Consider the following 18,496-nt stretch of genomic DNA (forward strand, 5'->3'; position numbering starts at 1 on the left):
AGACTTTTGGATGTTAATGTGCTGAGAGGTGCAACTGGAGGGATGTCTGATCATTATCTTGTGGAGGTGAAGGTGAAGATTTGTGGGGGTTTTCAGAAAAGAAGAGAGAATGTTGGGGTGAAGAGAGTGGTGACAGTAAGTGAGCTTGGGAAGGAGACTTGTGTGAGGAAGTACCAGGAGAGACTGAGCAGAGAATGGAAAAAGGTGAGAACAAAGGAGGTAAGGGGAGTGGGGGAGGAATGGGATGTATTTAGGGAAGCAGTGATGGCTTGCTCAAAAGATGTTTGTGGCATGAGAAGCGTGGGAGGTGGGTTGATTAGAAAGGGTAGTGAGTGGTGGGATGAAGAAGTAAGAGTATTAGTGAAAGAGAAGAGACAGGTATTTGGACGATTTTTGCAGGGAAAAAATGCAAATGAGTGGGAGATGTATAAAAGAAAGAGACAGGAGGTCAAGAGAAAGGTGCAACAGGTGAAAACGAGGGCAAATGAGAGTTGGGGTGAGAGAGTATCATTAAATTTTAGGGGGAATAAAAAGATGTTTTGGAAGGAGGTAAATAAAGTGCGTAAGACAAGGGAGCAAATGGGAACTTCAGTGAAGGGGGCTAATGGGGAAGTGATAACAAGTAGTGGTGATGTGAGAAGGAGATGGAGTGAGTATTTTGAAGGTTTGTTGAATGTGTTTGATGATAGAGTGGCAGATATAGGGTGTTTTGGTCGAGGTGGTGTGCAAAGTGAGAGGGTTAGGGAAAATGATTTGGTAAACAGAGAAGAGGTAGTAAAAGCTTTGCGGAAGATGAAAGCCGGCAAGGCAGCAGGTTTGGATGGTATTGCAGTAGAATTTATTAAAAAAGGGGGTGACTGTATTGTTGACTGGTTGGTAAGGTTATTTAATGTATGTATGATTCACGGTGAGGTGCCTGAGGATTGGCGGAATGCTTGCATAGTGCCATTGTACAAAGGCAAAGGGGATAAGAGTGAGTGCTCAAATTACAGAGGTATAAGTTTGTTGCGTATTCCTGGTAAATTATATGGGAGGGTATTGATTGAGAGGTTGAAGGCATGTACAGAGCATCAGATTGGGGAAGAGCAGTGTGGTTTCAGAAGTGGTAGAGGATGTGTGGATCAGGTGTTTGCTTTGAAGAACGTATGTGAGAAATACTTAGAAAAGCAAATGGATTTGTATGTAGCATTTGTGGATCTGGAGAAGGCATATGATAGAGTTGATAGAGATGCTCTGTGGAAGGTATTAAGAATATATGGTGTGGGAGGCAAGTTGTCAGAAGCAGTGAAAAGTTTTTATCGAGGATGTAAGGCATGTGTACGTGTAGGAAGAGAGGAAAGTGATTGGTTCTCAGTGAATATAGGTTTGCGGCAGGGGTGTGTGATGTCTCCATGATTGTTTAATTTGTTTATGGATGGGGTTGTTAGGGAAGTGAATACAAGAGTTTTGGAAAGAGGGGCAAGTATGCAGGCTGTTGTGGATGAGAGAGCTTGGGAAGTGAGTCAGTTGTTGTTCGCTGATGATACAGCGCTGGTGGCTGATTCATGTGAGAAACTGCAGAAGCTGGTGACTGAGTTTGGTAAAGTGTGTGAAAGAAGAAAGTTAAGAGTAAATGTGAATAAGAGCAAGGTTATTAGGTACAGTAGGGTTGAGGGTCAAGTCAATTGGGAGGTAAGTTTGAATGGAGAAAAACTGGAGGAAGTAAAGTGTTTTAGATATCTGGGAGTGGATCTGGCAGCGGATGGAACCATGGAAGCGGATGTGAATCATAGGGTGGGGAAGGGGACGAATGTTCTGGGAGCCTTGGAGAATGTTTGGAAGTCGAGAACATTATCTCGGAAAGCAAAATGGGTATGTTTGAAGGAATAGTGGTTCCAACAATGTTGTATGGTTGCGAGGCGTGGGCTATGGATAGAGTTGTGCGCAGGAGGGTGGATGTGCTGGAAATGAGATGTTTGAGGACAATATGTGGTGTGAGGTGGTTTGATCGAGTAAGTAATGTAAGGGTAAGAGAGATGTGTGGAAATAAAAAGAGTGTGGTTGAGAGAGCAGAAGAGGGTGTTTTAAAATGGTTTGGGCACATGGAGAGAATGAGTGAGGAAAGATTGACCATGAGGATATGTGTGTCAGAGGTGGAGGGAACGACGAGAAGTGGGAGACCAAATTGGAGGTGGAAAGATGGAGTGAAAAAGATTTTGTGTGATCGGGGCCTGAACATGCAGGAGGGTGAAAGGAGGGCAAGGAATAGAGTGAATTGGAACGATGTGGTATACCGGGGTCGACGTGCTGTCAATGGATTGAACCAGGGCATGTGAAGCGTCTGGGGTAAGCCATGGAAAGTTCAGTGGGGCCGGGATGTGGAAAGGGAGCTGTGGTTTCGGTGCATTATTACATGACAGCTAGAGACTGAATGTGAACGAATGGGGTCTTTGTTGTCTTTTCCTAGCGCTACCTCGAACACATGAGGGGGGAGGGCGTTGTTATTCAATGTGTGTCGGGGTGGCGATGGGAATAAATAAAGACAGACAGTATGAATTATGCACATGTGTATATATGTATATGTCTGTCTGTGTATATACATGTGTACATTTAGATATATGGGTATGTATATTTGCGTGCGTGGACGTGTATGTATATATATGTGTATGTGGGTGGGTTGGGCCATTCTTTCGTCTGTTTCCTTGCGCTACCTCGCTAACTAGGGAGACAGCGACAAAGCAAAATAAATAAATAAATGAATAAATAAATATATATATATATATATATATATATATATATATATATATATATATAAATATTCTTTTCTTTCGTACTATTCGTCATTTCCCGCGTTAGCGAGGTAACGTTAAGAACAGAGGGCTAGGCCTTTAAGAGAATATCCTCACCCGGCCCTCCTCTCTGTTCCTTGCTTGGAAAACTAAAAAAGGAAAAACCGAGAGGGGAGGATTTCCAGCCCACCGCTCCCAAAGATATGGAATATAATTTTCATTGTGTACCATAACAAAATATTCTCATTGACATTTATTCAGAACAGAGAGAAAAGGTAATCATGTAAACATGCACACGAGATAAATTCTCACACACGATATTCATCTTATATCTATGAAAGTATCTCTGACCTGGTGCAAACAGCCCATCCAGGGATAGCCGAGATTTTTTTCCAAATTTTTGTGAGGAATTCTATCTTACTCATTTCCCCATGTGCTTTACAATGATCTGTTGCATCTGTTCTTGGAACTTCACAATACTTTCTCGTTTAACTGCTACAAAAGAAATGCTACAAAAGAAATTGGAGGAGGAAGTTGAGGGCTACAAGAAAATACAAAAAGACTTATCCAAGACAACAAGCTTAAGGTCACAACTTGATGGTCAACTAAATGAAAAAAAAGTAGTTAAAGAGGAACTGGAGTTGCTGGATGAAAACAGTGTAGCGCGCAAATTGATTGGACCGGTCCTGATTCGCCAGGATCTAGAAGAAGCACGACAGAATGTCAATAAGAGAGTAGATTACATTTAGCAAGAAATTAAACGTCATGATAACATAATGGAAAAATTGGAGAGTCAGATATATATATATATATATATATATATATATATATATATATATATATATATATATATATATATATATATATATATTTCTTGCTTTGTCGCTGTCTCCCGCGTTTGTGAGGTAGCGCAAGGAAACAGATGAAAGAAATGGCCCAACCCACCCCCATACACATGTATATACATACGTCCACACACGCAAATATACATTCCTACACAGCTTTCCATGGTTTACCCCAGACGCTTCACATCGATCCAATTCACTCTATTCCTTGCCCTCCTTTCACCCTCCTGCATGTTCAGGCCCCGATCACACAAAATCTTTTTCACTCCATCTTTCCACCTCCAATTTGGTCTCCCACTTCTCCTCGTTCCCTCCACCTCCGACACATATATCCTCTTGGTCAATCTTTCCTCTCCATGTGCCCAAACCATTTCAAAACACCCTCTTCTGCTCTCTCAACCACGCTCTTTTTATTTCCACACATCTCTCTCTACCTTACGTTACTTACTCGATCAAACCACCTCACACCACACATTGTCCTCAAACATCTCATTTCCAGCACATCCATCCTCCTGCGCACAACTCTATCCATAGCCCACGCCTCGCAACCATACAACATTGTTGGAACCACTATTCCTTCGAAGATACATATATATATATATATATATGTGTGTATATATATATATATATATATATATATATATATATATATATATATATATATATATATATATATATATATATATATATATATATATATATATATATATATGAGCTTGTAGGGCATTCAGTTGTCCACGCCATCTCAGCTAAAACACGAAAAAGAATATACATGTAAAAGAAATAACAATCCGTAAACATATAGCAGAAAAAAAAAAAAGAAAACTTGATCGTGGGCGGTTTACAGCACCGGAGAGTCGCACGTCGGGTGACACCAGAGATGAATTTACTTCACCGGACTCAAGAGCGTTAGTGGTAGGGAACCTTCAGAAGTTCTTACCCTGGGACCATAGCATGTGCTCTGGACCGCGCCAGAAACACGTTCGTTCTTGCTTGAAACAGTTTTAGGAGCCTGGCTCTCACGCCCCTCTAGCTGGCTGGCGTGGGTTGTATTCCCCTAAAGTGGTTCAAGATCCCAGAAACGTTAATGGCGTTCTTTGCATGTACAGAGGTTCGTGGGAGATGGGGGCGACTGCTCGAAACACGGCAAAGGCTTTTTCACTGCGGGATGTGACCTTTGAGGGAAGTCTGGCGGTATGGAGACATGATCTAGAAGCCGCTATGATTACTGAGGCTTCACACAGAAGTTAGGTAAGTCGGCCAGGTGACAGTAAGTGATGGCGTGTTTGGGTTACTCCTAGGAGGTGCCCGTAACACCTGCCTTATCTAGGGGAAAAATGAAAACTAAATTACAAAAAGAACGTCATACTAGCCTAAGTTTAAACATGCAATGCTCACCTAATTGACACATCGACAGATCAGCAACAACGATAATCTTTATCACTATACCATTATGTAATTCCCACACTCAGCTGACATCCACTTCTTTGCACCACACCTGACTTGTCCCGGAACATAGCTTGACCAGGGGTCTCACTTGGTGGGAAATAACGAGAGTCTTTGGCTGCATTTGTCTTTCTCTCTTGACCTCTCTGCTGGGTTGGAGTCATCCTGGAGTAACAGTTACATCAGACACAAATATGGTTAAACAGTTATCATGTACGACCCCGAGGGATGGACGAGGTACGTGTGCAGTAGACACACACACGCCGGCATAGATGTATGACAGAGCTATAGCGGTTCACCTCGAAAGCAGGTGCATGTCCTTGGTAGGCTTGACACCCGCGCTGGTGGTCAGGAAACATCTGTTTAACTGAACCCGCTCAGGGGGGTGGATTCAACAGGTCATCATACTGGTCCATGTGACAGGACGTCGAAGTTGCCTCTACCGTGGCTGTAGGGGTTAGAGGACCACCGTAGGAACACACGATGTCTGGAACGACAGCCACCAAGGACGTAGGTCGGTGACAATAACAGCTGCTGATGCTGCCACTAGACCAGCGACCACGCTTCCTGGAGAACAGCCAGGCAAGTGTGAGAACTGTGGTGATAACCAGATGCTAGTCCAGGATAGGGGATTGCACTGGGGAGTGGTCCAGGCTAGGCCGATCTCCCAATTATTGGAGTTACTGTATCGGGCTTCTAACCGGCTATATGCATCCTACAGGCAGAATATGCCATAATCCCCTGGATTTATTGCAAACTGTGCAACCTAACTCTACAGTAAACAAGTTGACTTTGTCTACATCTTGGTGATGATCAGGATCTACCCTACAGCATACAGGGTTCTGCAGGACCAGCAAATGCTTTCCCTCTCACACAGGCTATTGACACAACCCTACGAGGAGGAACTTTCTTTAAGGTACCTGGTGTTGTGGCCAGATAAGTCTGGGGTATGACTAGACTACTTGTTACTGGGGATGGTGAGTCTGGCCCGCTTCCTCATACCTTATATTTCGATGATTCACATTAGTACCACCAGATTCTGAGTGCTGACTGTCCACACAGTAGACTGGGAGATTAGTTGCACCTACCTTGGGGAAAAAACCAGGGAACGTGTGTGACAATAAGGTAAAGGATTTTGTGAGCTTTAAAACTGAGGAAAATTATGCCGAGAGTTCTCACAATCTCACAACACCTCCCAAAATCTCAGGCTAACCTGTCACACTAATTATGAAACAGGTGGAAATGACAGCACCAGATACAAGACAAGGGCTGTCACCGGATGCAGAACCACTAGGTTGTACATCTTGCAACTACACCTGGCGTATTGCACAGTACAATAAGAGGAGACTGGGATCTCACACCTCTCTAAACTCGTGTCTTGAAGCTCGATCTGGCCAGTTCGCCTTCCTGGACGTTAAGACGGCTCACAAAGCACTAGGCACAACCTCTCCGTCGCTCCTACACAAACCATCCATTTTCTATGCTGCCCCTCCGACGTCACTGTAAGAATTCTCCAAACCCTCATACAGGACATGAGCTCTAGATCATCCTGTTCAACACCAGAGTCTGCACAGGGACTAACTACAACATTGGGTCTTGACATAAAGGACGTCAGATCTAGAATACCAGGCAGCTCTGTTTCCCACAGCAACAGATAAGTTCTCCTATCGGGGAATCTAACTTAACATGAGTTATTCAACATGAAGATGTCGCTTATATTGTAACTCATCAGGAAATGAACTCCAGGGACTGGCAAACTGCCTTTCACCCAGCCACAGATGTCCTCAAATACAGTCTGCACGATGGAACCTTGTTAGTACCACTAACTCCTTAGAGCCACAGGTTCTCTCCGGTAAGAGTTTTCGACGTCAGGTACTGCGTCCCGAGTTATCACCCTACGGAACGCGCCAGTGTCGCGAAATATCTTAGTGGGGATCCGTTGATGACAAACCTGTTATACTTAATGTTTACCCAGCTGCGCACACGAGGAAATAGGCGACCCAACGTCTTCTTTCTTAAACAACCTGGAACATTATGCAAAGTAACATATTCTTCCTTTTTCCAATAGCAGAAAATCATAGACCCTAACCTCCACCCCAATCTGACGGATTTCTTGGGCAGTTTAAAGGAACTCGTGAACAATTAGGTTTAGACAAAGGTCCTTTTTGTCTTGGACGTGAGGCCCCTGTACGCTGGGGTTGGTTGACGTATCGTGATGAGTTAGAATGAGGCTGTCGGCCAGGATTGCGGCTTGATCCGGCGCATCAAGGTTCTCCTCTGATCACAATAATCTCATCTCCTTCAAAGTAGATAGTTTAGAATGTTCTAAGAAAATCACTTTATTTGGAGTCAGCCTAACTATCTTTGAACCAGCTGCGGTACACTGCACTAATACACGGGAGACCGCAGTAGCAGCCTGTGTGCTGCATATCCCTTGCTCAGGACTGACCGTGTCTCACATTCCGCAACCTCGAGTCGTTTGATTTCTGCCAAGGTCCAAGGGCTTCCGCGGGAGGCATACATCCACCTCAGCTGAGTAACTGACAATAGTCCTTATGATGTTAGTCTTCTTGCTACAGCTTCACTGGAGATCATAATCAAAGGCAAATTTCAACCAACTATCTGACATCAGGTTGTATTGCTGCAACATTTCTCATGAAGGAATCGCTGTAAACTGATCAGTAGCAAAGAAAGCTATCATCAACAGTTAGATGTAACAAGCGACAAAAGAGTAAAGTGGGTTAATTTCACAACCTAATTTACTGCTTAACAAAACTGAACTGAGTGAGGAAGTGAACTTCTAAAGATCTCCTCAGCTGGAGACACAATTACTTTGGTCTGAGTGATCTCAGACCACGGGATGGATAAGATTTTCAAAACTGGTTCATAAACGACTATATATTACGTTCATGGCTAAGAACAATTACGCTCTGGTTAAGAGGAGAAAATCAGGCTACCGGACGGTTTCCCAGTTGCTAAAGCCTTCTGCTGTGGGACGGATCAGTTAACCCTGCAAGAAATGCCACAACACCTTGTTGTTGATAACAAGATGCCTGAAATATTAAGTTTGTATCCACTTTTTGCATCTAGCTAAACAGGGGACTTAATACAATGGTATAACATATATTTGGCAAGACACTCGGCCTTGCATGAGGAGTGAGGAGTGAGAATGAAGATCTCCACCGTCAAGGAACTTCACTCTAAGCCCGAATTTTCACAAGTTCGTCGCTTAGGAATATAGTACGTGCATTGGAGAGCACCAGAGACACGTCCAATCCTGCCTGAAACAGTCAGTGTCAGTTGCTGGACTCCCACATCCCTCTAGCTGGCTGGGGTAGGTTGGGTTCCCACTCAAATGACCCAAGTGTTCACAAACGTCAATGGGTTTCTCCACAAATACAGGTGGCACTCTGAGCTTCGCGGAAGAAGGGATGACTACCCGGAAGCACAAAAATAGCTTTTTCATGGTGTGAGGTCATCTCCGGGAGGAGTCTGGTGGTAAGGAGACACGACCAGGACATCGCAGCGATTATTGGGTGCCAGTCATGGAGGTGAGGCAAGCAGGGGTAAGCGGAAGGCCGTGGATGATGGGTGTGTGGTTACACCCAGGCACTTCCCAACGACACCATAGTCTACCAGATCGTTGCCTGTCAAGAAGGTTGAGTAATGAACAATGAAAGTCACACCGACTCTTCTGAAGACATACCCGTCACAGACTTCGTGTACTTGACCAGTAATTTCTCACTAAGAATATTCTATCCCCTGAGGAGTCACAATGTGATCTGAGTCTAGGTTCAGGGATGGGTACAGACATCAAAGAATCTCTGGTTGGATCACGACAGACGGGTTAAAACTTAGAGGAGAGATAGATGTCGGAGGGATGATTCACTTTCCATCTTGACAGTTCTGTAAGAAAAAGGTAAGAAAAAAAAGTCGGGTTATTTTGATACCAGTCAGTCCGAGAAGAAATCTCTAGCCAAACATGTAGCTGGATTTGTGATCGGAACCCACTCCATCGCCCTCCGATGATCAAGCATGTAAATGAGGGAGGCCCCTACTCTCCTCTCTCTCTCTCTCTCTCTCTCTCTCTCTCTCTCTCTCTCTCTCTCTCTCTCTCTCTCTCTCTCTCTCTCTCTCTCTCTCTCTCTCTCTCTCTCTCTCTCTTGAACGAACGAACGATCCCCATCAGCTCCTGACTGGCCGAAGCTAAGTCGTCATCTGTAGCTCCTGCGACGGAGCCTCGTAATCCAAGATGTGGCGTTCTCCGTAAAGCCGCGCCTCAGACAAGAGCCCAGACTGGCGCGCGCCGCTCCGGCCCTGAGAAGGATAAGACAAACATGAAATTTTAAATCCTGCGACAGCCGGGGAGCCTCAAGGTGGGGATCTCGCCACTGATCTCAGGGTCTTAGGCAGGCCTCCCTTCAGCACCCAGGCATACAGACGCAACCCTCTTGTCTCAAGGGCTCCTTTAATAGCACATAACAAATAATCGTAGAACAGTGGTGGTCCTACAGGTGAGTGACGTCGGAGTGCCTATGATCCTGTTTTCTTAACCTTCCCTCTTGCGGAGGGTGGCTCGCTCGTATCTCCCTGTTTACAAACATCAGGACTCTTCAGGGAGCACTGCATTCTGGCCCAAGTACACCGAGGAACGTGAAGGAGCCCATTATTGAACGTTTCCCTAACGCCACATGTGCTCAAGCAATTCGGTATAATGGTGTGCGCTGTAAGGTAAGCTGTCAGTAGAGAGGTTGGTCGCACATTCGCTGTTCTGCTCACAGATAAAACACGGGGGTTAGTTATGTGTGTGCACATGCCTCACTTCCCGAGCAATGGTTACTGTTCGCAGGAGTTTGGTAATATATTACCTGAAGTGCCCGGCTCGCCAGATCCTCTACGTCAAGTTGTCTGTTACTTTTGATACAGATGTTTTTACAGGGACGGTTATCATTGTGGTTTATACGAGTGACTTGCTGCCAGACGCGGTTACCGTAGGGAGCTGAGTTGCGTCTTAGAGGATGGGAGAGGCAAGTCTCGCATCGGTCACATCGCTGACGACGAGTGAGTGAGTACCATGCAGGTGAGTGTGGAGGTGTAAAGCCGTGGGTGACTGACGCCCTGTACCCACCCACACCACGATGGCGACAATATATGTAGCACACTCGCCTGCCGTTAAGAGAAGGGAATCATGCTTTTCTTCTACCTTGGAAAGACTCTAAAGACGTAAGAAGTTGTCATATGAAGCAACTAATGGTATCTAAACGTCTACATTCAATGTAGAGAGGAACAAGAACATTACGTTCAAGAACTGGATTTTCGTCGTATGTGCTGTCTACTTCGATCACCGCGTTGATTATTAGTGTCGTTATAAATACAGCTTTACTTTTTTCAGCGTTCTGGGGCTGCACCGATGTTAGTGCCTAAGAAAATGGTGGACATCTGCAATAGAAGTGTTGACATGTACAATATTGTGGTGTTTTCCTCTCATCATCCCAGTGTTGCTACAAATGTATCACGTTCAAGGTATTAGAGGGTAATTCCTGTGAAGTGCTCTGAAAGACTTCGCCGCTGTGATCTACACTTGAGTAGGAGTGTATAAGAACTATTGCTTCATTAGTGACTTTGGTTATCTACACAGTTACATTAAACGCACGTTGTTTAAAACAGTCATTGTCCAAGTTCCCTATAGTTGTGGAGTATGGGATCTGAGAGAGGTTGGCTTCAACAGACCACACTGGCTGGCACTGGAGGAAAGCTCACAATGGTTCTTTGTGTTCATTACTACCACACTCATGATGACATCATCCCAAATTCCATGTCCAATAGTTCGTCCAGGGAATCAGTACACGAAATAAGGTTGACCAACAGTACACGGAACGAGCTTGACCATCAGTACACAGTGGAACAATCTTAATCGTGCTAAACTATACAGTAAATCAAACTAGATTATAAAGATCACTTTTTTTCAGGTAAATTTTTGTTAACATCACTTCTTTACCCGGAAATGATAACAAGAAGGAAATGCAACTTGCGTCCTCCTCAGGTAATCCAGTGACATCACCTGTCTCCATGAACCTAGAAATTAGACGTGTTTCTATATCAATATTGTCCTGGTTTGAAAAGATAGATTAAGAAGACGATTTTTGCACAACTTTTCTGTTCCACAGAACCTTTGCTGCACACCAACTCACCTTTGGTGCGATTAGTAAATTTGTGTTTCTCTTTTGTACTGGATGTTGTCACTTGTACATTGGATGTTGTCAGTTCAGTACTGGATGTTGTCACTTGTGTATTGGATGTTGTCAATTCGGTACTGGATGTTGTCACTTGTGTATTGGATGTAATCAGTTCAGTACTGGATGTTGTCACTTGTGTACTAGATGCTGTCACAACGCCCCTACTCAGGTATTGAAACCTCGTGTTCAACGAGTTGATGAGCATCATGAGTGTGTGTGATTATGATTTGTGTTGCCCTGTGTATTAACCTTCTATGTTTGCAATGCCTTTATTCTTATGTAGATACATACACACACACAAACACACACACATCATAGTCTAAGCCAGTTACCCACTTATCGACCAGCCATGGAGGGAGGTTAAACGGCTGGATTGGCTATGGACAGACTGCTTCGCCCAGAACTCGAACCCAGGTGGGCCCACGCGAACCACTCTATACCAAGAAAGCCCCTGTTTGTAATCCCCAGTTTTACTGTGCTGGGGAGGCAGCCATACTTTCTTGGGGCACCATCTCTCGTACCGTCCCTATCATCACACAATAGTTCAAACGCGCGCACGCTCGCGTTTGTGTATGTGTGTGTCCGTGTGTGTGTGTGTGTGTGTGTGTGTGTGTGTGTGTGTGTGTGATTACTGTATGTGTGTTACGGGGAAAGTTTTATACTCGCGTTACCTCGTCTCTTAACCTCTTATATTTGTACCATATCTAAATAGATAAATGAATAGATAAGTAGATAACGGTTTATTGGGTTTAGGCGGCCATTCGGCTGAAAGTGCACAGCTGAAGTATTACAGATATTACAGAACTGGGAGGTCATAATGGTCACTACTAATTATACAAGAGCTTAAGATTAGGATGAGCTGGAGACTTCCATACTTTGGATATGCACATGGTTGAGGTACAGCCAGATATACAGGGTAGCAGATATACAGGGACGTTTATAATGTAAATAGTATAGCTTATGCATTTTGAACTTGGTCAAACAGTGAGTGATGAATAGTAACAGTAATACAAGCTTTTCAGCTGCATAGCTATGCACTTATTCATGGATTGTTTATGACGTTTATAATGGTGGTAGGTATAGAACTGTTCTATTTTTGGTCAGTACGAACTCTGATTGAAACATGTCGATTGTGGTGACGTTCAGGGGTCTGTGGTGAAGGAGCGTCGGGGAAGGGAGGAAGCCTCTGTGACGTGGGGGTGTCAGTAGTTTATTGCCAAACTGCCGTGTGAGATGTCGGTGTTGTTCAGGGAGGGTGAGCAGGCTCACCAATATAAGGGCCTCTTTAGAGGTGTTGTAAGAAGGGCCAGGATGATTCTCCATGCCCTTTTGACACTTTTTCTATCTAGTCCGTCTGTATGGCTGTTAGTGAGGAGGACCAGGTTGGGAAGGTGTGGGTGAACTTAGGTAGAATGAAGATGGTATTGACATTCTTGAGCTCAAGTGGTGGAAGTAATATCAGTTGGCGGAGAAGGTACAGACTGCATGAAGAAGATGTGATGATCGTGATGACATGACTTTAAAAGTTTAAACCGTCGTCTGTAATGACATCAAGAAGTTTGAAGTATTAGACTACCTGGAGGATGTCAGGGCCGAGTGTGATGTCAGGGGACAGGGTGTTGTCTGCACCCAGGTTGATGTGCATCATTATCGTCATCGTGTTGACGGTGACGTCGTTGGCCGTAGTCCACACCTGAAGGTTGTTGATAACGTGCTGAAGGACACTGAAGTAAGGAGAGTTGTTGTTGATGGTGATGTTTCTATGCGTGAATGAGGAAATACACACGCAAGCTTATCCAGGTACCCATTCATCGACCAGCTCCGAGGGCAGGATGAACACCTAGATTTGGTGGAGGCCTACTGCTGCCCCAGGATTCGAACCAATGCGGATCCGACCCCGGGCTAGCCCATGCTAACTCATGGTAAATAACGCTAACCACTACACCATGGAGGACCGTGCACGTACGCGTTAGTGTGTGTGTGTGTGTGTGTGTGTGTGTGTGTGTGTGTGTGTGTGTGTGTGTGTGTATGAGTTTTCCTCTTAAAAAGAAATGTTTTATCAAATCCTATCAATCTTGTTATGTATTAAAACCACGTGGTCTTATGAGTTCACTGAGAATACTATCTTTTATTCTGCAAGTTACAAATTAGCTTGTTGTGCGTGAGCTGTACGTCAGCTCTTGTTAATCGTACTTTATATAAATGGTCTGCCTGCTGCTCAGTATCTGGCTGTTGGTCTGTGTGTGTGTGTCTGTTAGTCTGCGTGTGCTTGTTATTATCTGTTCAACATTGGAGGCTCCAGTCATGGACGAAAGTCCACATCAAGGCTGGGCCTTAATTGAAATGTAGAGAGGTTAATGAACGGGGAAAAAGAAGAGAGAAGTATTCACGAATGTCTGAGGAGGTGAAAAGCCTGTCTTTTACAAAGTGCCAGGCAATAGTTACTGGGAAAGACATGAGAAGGTAGAGAGTTCCAAGGCTTTGACGTGTAGGGAAAGAAAGTTATCAAAACAGCCCACCCTTGAGTTGCCGACTGCCACACGGTAATCATGCGATGCAGCAGATTGCTGAATATTGCCAGGTCTAGCTTGTGGTGGAGGCTCGTGAGCAGCCAACTCTCGGGAGCAAAAACCAAAGTAATATCCAGAGAAGGAAAGTGAACCAACATTGTGGCATAGGGCAAGTGGGGCAATGTTTGATAAATCGTACTGCTTTCGACTTAACCTGTCAGGTAAGGTTCTAGAGCTAAAACCAACCCAGATGTGAGAGCAGGACTCAGCACCAGGACGGATCAGTCTTTTGTATAAACGAAGCAACTGATAAGAAGAAAAGAAATTTTGACATCTGAACCGGACTCCCAGTTTCTTAAAGCAGACCTAGCTATTTCCGAAATGTGGTGTTTCTGATTAGAGTGGATGTTACAGTAATACCAAGTATGTTCACTGAGTCAAGAGGTGGAATTACGGAACTATCGAGAGGGGGAAAAAAGTTGTGAGAAAATTTCGATAGAAAGATGAGCAGAAACTGGGACTTGGAGGCATTAAACTTTACCAGACTTTTTCTACCCAACTGAGATATCCTGCCCAAGTCTTGAGTTTATCGAGGAAGTTGTGTCTAGACGAACTGGAGATCGAGTGGTGAGAGAAGAAGGAGCAGAATTGAAGATGTGGAGGAGTGAAGTGTTGAATCATTAGCGTGTGAGGGCATCTGTTTTTTGTTTTTTTGTGGGGTTTTTTTTAGAAGAAAGGTAATCGTTGATGAAAATGAGTAAAAAGTGTAGGACACCGGACATAGCCTTGAGGGACGTCACTGCTGATAGAAAAAATGGGAGATAGAACAGCCAGGGAGGAAGCTTGATATGGGGGAGCAAAGTGAGGAAGGGAAGCCAAAAAAAAGGAAACTTAAAAATGAGACCCCGGTGAAAAGCTTTGGCTGTAACAAGGGCAAACTCTTTCATTGTCGATGACCAGACATTTGTAAGATAGGAAAGAATATCACCAGTGGATCTCGCCTTATTTAAGCTATTCTGGTGATCAGAGATAAGACTGAGGTTCAAGAAGTCTGAGGATATGGGAGCTGAGGAGGAATTCAAAATCTTTGGAAATGGTAGATGTGAAAGCAACATGACAATAGTTAGAGGGGTTAGTTAGAACGGTCACCCTTCTTATGCATGGGATGTATCAATGCAAGCTTCCAAGAAGAAGAAAAAGTTCTGCTTTCTGACCAGAAGTAGAACAGACGAGCAAGCACAAGTGCAAGGTCAGAGGCAGACTTTCAGTACATGGGGATAGATGCCATCAGGACCATAAGCCTTGCCTGTGTCAAAAGAAAGAAACGCTTCGGACAATTCGAAAAGAGATTACGGGGAGCAGCATTGTTTGGTCGTGTCTGTTGATGTGTGTGTGTGTGTGTATGAGTGTGTGTGTGTGTGTGTGTGTGTGTGTGTGTGTTGAGCGTGTACCATCCGGACAGAAAAATTGGGTATTTTGTAGGTGTGTCATCACCAAATAATAAAATCTGCGGTTGAACGACCATCCAATGATTGGATGTCCAGCTGAGGATTGGATGATCATCCTTTAATTGGACGGTCAGCCTATGATTGGATGATGACCTGATTATTGGTGTAAAGAGAGTAGAATAGACAAGATAGGTTCATGTGCTCTTTGACGTTCAAAGAGGTAATATCCAAGAATCAGGTTAGGTTAAAGGGTGACTGAATGACTCAGAAATTAGGCCCTACTCTGGCGGCTCAGTGAGTGTGTGTGTGTGTGTGTGTGTGTGTGTTTGTGTGTGTGTGTGTGCGTGTGTGTGTGTGTGTGTGTGTGTGTGTCTGTGTGTGTGTCTGTGTGTGTGTCTGTGTATGTATAGTTAGCTGCGTTTCTGTATTGTCATAAAAGCAAGTAACTAAGTTGAGTGATTGTACACTTTGTGAGGTGTTGATAATTTGGTGATCACACTAGTCCGTGATGATAGTAATGCCGGTGAAATCACTAAAACTTGACATACCTTTTTGTTACATTTTCCGCAAAAAAAGAACTGAAAAGTATTTCAGGTGAACTAATTCAACCAAACTTTTGGTCGGGTCGAAGAAAAAAATAGGGAGCCTCTCCACAAGCGAGAGGGACGCAACCCCAGCAGGAAGGTGACCGAGGGGAAGTGGGTGGGGGAGAGGCTCGTGGAGCTTGGGTGAGGAGGGGCGGTAGTGAGGATGAGGGAGGGACATGAAGATGGGAGATGGGTCCAATTTTCGTCATTGACTGGAACATGGAGATGAGTGGGAGGGAGGCAGAGAGGGAAGGACAAGAGGTCTGAGGATTGGTCCAATTTTCGTCCTCCACGAGGCCATGAATGGACTCCAAATTCTTGCGTTAGTGAGGTATGGATTATTGATGTCCGGCAGTTGTCCCCGCCGCCCCCTGAGGTCGTGGTGGCCGTGTGATGCCCGGCAGGTGTGGTGAGGGGAGGAGAGGACTGGGCTGGGTCGTGTGAGGTGGTGTGGCAGGTGGGGTTGGGTCTGGTGAAGCAAGTTTTATGGTTGTGTGAAGCGAAGTTCGGTCATGTTGGATGATGCCAGCTCTTCCTCGGATGATGGTTGATCACGCAAGATGATGACTATGTTTGGTATCAGAATGATGCTGGGTCATGTAAAATGATGTTGTGGAGCATAGAATGGTCCTGAGTTGTATAGAATCGGTGCCTGTAACAAGATAATATTAAGCTTTACAAGATGATGATGATGATGATAGTGATGACGTCAGATTGTGTGAGAAAATGTTGGGTTACTTTAAAAGATGACCAAGTCTCGTATCACCTCTCCTCCTTCTGTCCTCATCCTCCGACCATACACCCTCCTCTCTTATTCCCCGTTCCTCTTACCACACACCCTTCCCCTCCTCCTCCTTCTCCCCTTCGTCCTGCTCCCTCTCCTCCTACTTCCGTGGCCTCCTCCTCCGTCATCACCATGCCTGTCACCCCCTGCCATTATTCATCACAATATCGTTTTTCCAAGGATCAGTCATTTTCCCCTCTCCTCTCGCCTCACACTTTTGCGCCACCTTCCCTCATCTTCACAGTGATCACTAAAGTCATTTCGAGGATGCAGCAGCCGCTATGTCCACTCTATTAATCAACGAACTCAGTTATTTCGCACACTATACGAAATCCTGTCATTTATATCAGACATCCACGTCCTTATCAAACCATGAGACAATCAGATATATTTCTTTATATATCAAATACCAGGTGTCCTTATCAGACGTCAGACGCGCCCCCGGCCAGTGCCGAGAGAGCAGGCACGCCAGGCAGGTCATTCTGGTGTCAGATTGCCCCGACGGCCTCGCCTGGTAAACAACAATATTTCAGAAAATCGTCCCCGAGGAATCTGCTCCGCCAGGATGGTGTCGTCATCCGCTGGCAATATAACTTGTTCATGGAGAATCACAGCGTAGGATTCCGTTAGATGGAGGGGAGAGGAGGAAACTGGGTATGGTGATGTGTGTTATGTAATGTTATTAAGTCCCTTTTTGATTCTCCGGACGATGGGTCGTAATCCTTAAACTTGATATATGAGCGTATGTTTGTGCACCGTCCCACGCACCAGAAGACACAAGCCTTGGTGGGATCTGAAGTGCGATAAGCTTCTGAAAGTGTTGCTTCAGGCAAACTAAACTAAGCTGGAAAAAAGAGAAAAAAAAATTTCAATACATTAAACAAATCTTCTAACTTTCGTCTCTGCATCCTCCACCTGGCCTCTCTCCTTATCCACCACACACTAGAAAAAAATCCAAAAAAAAAAAAAATGCAACACGTGAAACTTCATGTTTAGTCTCCCTACCCACTTAACAAGAGGCACTCAAGACACATGAAGGGTTCCAACCTTCATGTGGACTTCAGGATGGAACATCTGCACCACTTCATCACTGTCAGCTCATGACTTCCAGATTTCTCGTAACGGAGTCGCATTTTGAAACCACATCGAAGTCATCTGAGTTCGTACAGACTGCTACAAAAACAGCCCAAACATGACTGTTGTATACTACATCAGTGAACATTTGTGTCTGTGTAAACACTGTTTGAATGACATTGTCTTTTATTGTCTCTGTTGCTTGTTGAATGCACCTTTTATGCATATTTCTCAGGCTTTAGCTTAAACCGCTTATCATTTATCATTATTAGTATTATCATCATCATCATTACCACTATCATTATTATTATCATTATCATTAGTTGTAGTAGCAGTAGTAGTAGTAATTTCATTATCATTATTATTATTATTATTATTATTATTATTATCATCATTATTATCATTACTATCATTATTATTATTATTATCATTATTATTATTATTGTTATTGTTGTTCTTGTTCTTCTCCTTACTCTAGAATGTAGGTGAGAAATACTTAGAAAATCAAATGGATTTGTATGTAGCATTTATGGATCTGGAGAAGGCATATGATAGAGTTGATAGAGATGCTCTGTGGAAGGTATTAAGAATATATGGTGTGGGAGGCAAGTTGTTAAAAGCAGTGAAAAGTTTTTATCGAGGAAGTAAGGCATGTGTAAGTGTACGAAGAGAGGAAAGTGATTGGTTCTCAGTGAATGTAGGTTTGCGGCAGGGGTGCGTGATGTCTCCATGGTAGTTTAATTTGTTTAGTTTATGGATGGGGTTGTTAGGGAGGTGAATGCAAGAGTTTTGGAAAGA

The sequence above is a fragment of the Panulirus ornatus genome, chromosome 3 (assembly GCF_036320965.1).
Source record: "Panulirus ornatus isolate Po-2019 chromosome 3, ASM3632096v1, whole genome shotgun sequence".
NCBI classification, from domain to species: Eukaryota; Metazoa; Arthropoda; class Malacostraca; order Decapoda; family Palinuridae; genus Panulirus; species Panulirus ornatus.